The sequence below is a fragment of the Saccopteryx bilineata genome, chromosome 9 (assembly GCF_036850765.1).
Source record: "Saccopteryx bilineata isolate mSacBil1 chromosome 9, mSacBil1_pri_phased_curated, whole genome shotgun sequence".
Classification (NCBI taxonomy): Eukaryota; Metazoa; Chordata; class Mammalia; order Chiroptera; family Emballonuridae; genus Saccopteryx; species Saccopteryx bilineata.
This window is the reverse complement of record NC_089498.1, coordinates 2904076-2909638: the sequence shown is the minus strand read 5'-3', so window position 1 is coordinate 2909638 and position 5563 is coordinate 2904076.

The window sequence follows — 5563 nt, the reverse complement described above, 5'->3', positions numbered from 1 at the left end:
ACTGATTAAAATTATATTGATGAAGTAAGTCGAATTTTGTCCTGTTTTTCCAAACGCGTCACGGGCGAGGGCCGGGCGGCACCGTGAGCCTCTGGAGTTCCCGTGACGGTTTGGTGGCACTTTTGGGTTTCAGAAAGGGTATTCAGTTTTCTCCACGGTGTGCTTGCTGTTTTCTTAAATAAATAATTCTTTTCCGATGCTACTAAGTGTGGCAGGATTCATGGTAGACTTCTGTTTGAACATCCAGGGGCATTTCTCTGTTCTTTTAAAACCTTGTTGCAAAAGTAACGCAAATTAATTCTGCACCAACACAAGCCAAATGCTGACTTAAAAGCCATTTATTCAACTTAATAAAATCAAATTGGCTTTCCATTTGAATTTCCAATTTATTATCTTGGAGTTTAGTTTTTGCATATTGTCTTATAACCTGCAGTGTCAAGAAAATGACAAGTAGCTAGGTAAGTCAAGTGAGTACCTTCTCTGTTCCTTTTTATAGCTTGATTTTTTCCCCTCAGATTTCATTTCTGTCACAGTTTAAATCTAAGCTGTTAATTTTTATTCGTGTGATCTGTTGTTGACGTGACGTGGAGAACATTTCTACCTCAGTTGTGAAGCGTCGGGCGTCCCAGAGGACTTTGTGTGGGGAGCAGAGCGAGAACCCCGGGGGGGCCGTGGATTTGACGTTTGTGGCAGTAAATGGGCCACCCTCTCTGTGGGTTTGTTGCCATGTCCTGTCCTTCGTGTGGCCGTGAATTTACGGCCTTTAGCAAGCTTCTGTACCTTGCCTGGAGTACTTGGCTGCAGACTTGAGAACAGCCTCCCTTGGTTTCTCATTCTGTTACCGTGCCACAGACACGTCCATGGGTGTGTTTTGATCCGGGGAGAGGCGGTGTGATCTCGGCGTGTCTGTGCCCGTTTCTAGAGCTTGCTGTGGAAGGGTGGTGACGTGTCCAGTCCTGAGGTGTGCTCTCAAGGGAGGTTGAAGAACCTGAACAGATAAAACTCGGATGGGCCCCTTAGGGTTCCTTATGCACTACTCACAAAATCGAGGGGCTGTCTTCAAAGCGAATCTGAGGCTACAAAATATCCTATCGTTTCTGTGAGCAGTATAATTCAGTTTGCTCTTAATTTCTGTTCCTGTTAGGAAAAGGATTTCACAGGCTTCTATGGAAATGAAGATAGGAGAAAACTGGTGATTAGGCTGGGGTGCAAATTTTATACATAACACTTAACTTGACAGTGTTTTCTTTTATGCTGCCTTGTTTTGGATTGAGGGTTTAAAAACTTGTCATTAGGTCCTGGTCAGTTGGCTCAGTGGTAGAGCATCAGCCCATCCTGTGGATGTCCTGGGTTTGATTTCCGGTCAGGGCACATAGAAGAAGCACCCATCTGCTTTCCACCCCTCCCCCTTCTCTCCCTATTTCTCTCCTCCTCTCCTGCAGCCAAGGCTTGAATAGTTTGAGCTGAGGATGTCTCCATGGCCTCTGCCTCGGGTGCTAGGAAGAGCTGGGTTGTTGAGCAATGGGGCAACACCCTAGATGGGCAGATCATCACCCCCTAGGGGGCTTGCTGAGTGGATCCTGGTCGGGGCGAACGTGGGAGTCTGTCTCTGCCTCCCCTCTTCTTATTGAATTAAAACAAAACAAAACAAAGAAAACTTGTCGTTTGGCTCTCCTGGCTTCTGACCACCCCCGCTGTCAGGTGGCTCTTCTCCACGCTGGCGTCAGCATGTCGTCCTGAATCTCTGTGCGGTGTCTGCACGTCTGTCCGCACGGACTTCCTTTACTTCAGGCGCTTCCTCCTCTCTCGCCCTCCTTCCACTAGCACCTGTCCCTCTGGCCACTGGTGCTTTATTCGCTTTTCAACCTTTTTTCTCCTCTTTCATTGTGGGTAGCTTCCATTGCTACGTCCGCAAGTTGGCCAAGCTCTTCTGTGTGCCTTACGCTGCTGTTAACCTCATCCAGGGACGTTTTCATGCCTGATAATAGTTCTTAGCCCAGGATGGGTTTTTCAGGATGCGGTGGGGAGACTTGAATATCTTTCTCTCTTCATCATGACTATATTTTTACTTTCTTGAACATATAAAACGTATTTATTGATATTTTTAGAGAGAGAGACAAAAACACGGATCTGTTGTTCCACTTATTCATGCATTCATTGGTTGATTCTTGTGTGTGTCCTGAGCAGGGATCGAACCCACAACCTTGGCTTATCAGGACAGTGCTTTAACCAACTGAGCTACCCGGCCGGGGCTAGAACATATTTATGATGACGGCGTTAGTATCTTTAGTGGCTAGCTTTATCATCTGTTTCTCCTAGTTCTGTTTCTGTGGATGTTTTTCTCTTGGTTACGGTCTCTCCTGTCTCTTTGCTGCCTTATTTCTGACTGGACGGTGGCTATTGTGAGTTTTATGTAATTGCTGTAATTTGTTTTATTCCTTTAAGTAGCGTTGGCATTTTTTTTCTTCTGTAGTGTAGTTATTTGGCATTTGTTGGATCCTTTTGAGATTTGCTTTTAGGTTTTGTCTGTCCTGGTCAAGGGCAGCTTTTAGTTTGGGGCTCATTTGCTACCCCGCCCCCTTTCTTTAAGAATTCTGTCTGGTGGCTCCTGTGCTGTGAAGTCCTATCCCTTTGGCTGTGGGAGTGGGGTTCCTCTGCCTCTCCCCCACTCCCAGCCTTGGGAGGTTTCTTCTCACACACACAGGGGTTGGGACTCCGCCAGTACTCAGGGGTCCAGGCTGGTGTCTGAAGCGCTCTGCCTGCATCTGTCTCCTCTGGTAAATCTGATGCTTGTTACTCAATCTTGACTGAACAGGGCCGTCGAGCCCCCCTGGTTGGAACCGTGTCCAAAGGACGCGGGGGCCTCCGTGTCGGCAGCAGCAGGTCGCTAACGGGGACAGACTCCGAGAGTTGCTCTGGCTTCTTCCCGTTGACAGCTTTCCCAGAATGGTTGGTGCTGGCCCATAAGAAACATTCATTTTGCAACATTTAAGTAAAGGGAAGTGAGGTCAAGGCTGGCTGGCACATAAAACCTTCCTTTTACTCAGAAGCACGCGTGAGCTCATCAGGCGTGTTCGCTCGGGGCCTCAGCCGGGACCCGCAGGTCAGGTGGGCGGATGGCGTTCTCACCGAGATGTTGGAAAGAATCTTGGTGCACGTTGCTCCTTAAAGGCCATTTTGAGTGAAATCGGACCGATTCAGCAAGCAATTAACAACTATGAGACTCTCCGCGGCATTTTCACAGGCAGCGTTGGCCGCTGCCGCGAGAACGGTCTGACGGAACCCGTGTTCTGAGTCCTGCGGGGCCCCGTGACCCGGGCTGCTCTCTGGGTGGCGGCCAGGGGCACTTCCCGTGGAGGCCGTGAGGAGCTTACGTGCCGCGTTACCTCCGCTCTCTGGGGAGCTCTCCAGAGGTGTCTGCACACCGGCCTTGGTGCGATGTGGCGTCTGGCATGCTAACAAAGAGCGCGTGCCTCTTCCTGGGGCCGAAGCGGCACAGGAGCAGGCAGCGCGAGACCTTCCAAAGTACCGCGAGGCTTACAGCGCGAGACCTTCCAAAGTACCGCGAGACTTTCAGCGCGAGACCTTCCAAAGTACCGCGAGGCTTACAGCGCGAGACCTTCCAAAGTACCGCGAGGCTTACAGCGCGAGAAACCGTCTCATTCCCCGTCATGGCCTCGAAAATGCCATTTCAAGTCTGGTCGTTGGTGAAATGATCACCGTCACCGGAGAATTATTTCTGACTCGGTCTTCGTGTCCAACGTTTGCTAGTGAGACCAGTCCCCGCCCGGGCCGGAGGAAGTGGACGTTTGGCTCTCCAGCACGGCGCTGGTATTAGGTTAGCCGTTCACGGTTCCTCTGGGGTCTTTCGATCTTAATGGGGCTCAGAAAGGCTCCCAGCTCCCTGCGTTTAGAAAGTCACATTGTCGTGGTTGCTGGGTTTTCCTCTCCGTCCAATTTTGTCTGTTCTTTTAGGTAACCATCTTGTCAAGCCAGGTCCCTGTGATTCTGTGTCATCTTAGATGTCCATTCATTTGAATAGCAAAGTTCCCGTTTTAATCGGTGTGAAACACATATGTCTGGACCGTGGTTGACCGTTCGGCCACTGACAGGAGAGTGTCTGCTCAGCTCCGGGACACTAGCCACTGGACTTTCCGCAGCGCTGTGCTGTGGTGGGGGAGGGGGCAGTCCCCTGACATCTGGGGATGGGGGGAGGCTGACACGGACCCGCAGCCTTAGACAAGCGCTCAGGTCATGGAGTTAACTGCCTGCGGTCACAGGGAGGGATCTGAGGACATTAAGCGAGCATCGGCAGCACGGAAGCTGAATTACTTCCCCCCAAGAAGGACGCACAGCCTCCAGTTAGATCTTTGTCCCCTGTGTTCGAGAGAGATTGGGTGTCCTTGCGCACCCGATGTTTGGAGCTGTCCAGAACCTGGGAAGTGGCAGGGGTGCAGGAAGCTCTCAGAGGACACTCTCCTCTGAGGTGCCTGCAGATGTCAGGGTGTTGCAGGCCCAGCCGGCGCCTTGGCTCCTGCAGGTTCAAGGGCAGTTCCGTAGACATGAAGGTGGAGTTACCTGGGGTTCGTCCCTCACCTGTGTCAGTGGTCAGTCCTGGTGAACAGAGGGTGAGGGGAGAGGGGGGGCGCACTGCTGGCTGGGTCAGGGTGACTGTCTCGTCCCGGTCTGCCTAGGACTTGGCTGGTTTCAGCACTGAACGTTTCATGATGGACGGAGCAGGGGTTGGTCCCTGCCAGTGGTCCAGGCTCGGCCGTGACAGGCCTGTGTCTTAGAGCAGTGTTTTTCAACCAGTGTGCTGTGGCACACTAGTGTGCCGTGAGACATGGTCAGGTGTGCCGTGGGGAAATTAAACATGGGTCCCAAACTACGGCCCATGTGCCGGATACAGCCCCTGGAGGCTATTTATCCAGCCCGCCACCAGTCGCCTCCATCCGAACATAAACATTCCTCTCACAATCCCTCCAGCTATCAGCGACAGGAAGAGTAGAGGCACAGGGAACACTCACTGACCAATCACCTTCTAGGATTTATCCTGACCACTAGCGATGAACCAATAGTAGGCCGCCTCTCATCCACACCCAGGAAGGTCCCACTCAAGCTGCCACACACTTGTCATTGGGTGGCCGCCGCGAGTAGTTGAAGCTGCTACTCCTCACCATGTTCCCGATTTCTAATCCTGGTCAGGACTGGAGGTAAATGTTGCCACCACTAGATGAAGCCTCAGCCTCGGCTAGTTATGTCTATCCTGATGGTGTATATAGATATTTAACCTTTTTCTTTTTAAAAGAGGCCCCCGCAGAGGGTGATATACAATGCATCATAATGCATCACAATGTTATCTAACTTTAAAGCTAAAGTTTGCTGATGTTCCTTTGGACAGTTTTTGGTTAGCTGTTGCCAAGGAGTTCCCCATTCTGGCCAACAAAGCTATTTTGACATTGCTCCCATTTTCAACCACATATCTATGTGAGCTGAGCTTCTCAAGCTTGACTGCGATAAAAACTAAAAACAGAGAGAGACTGAGAACTGTTGAGGAAGAGCT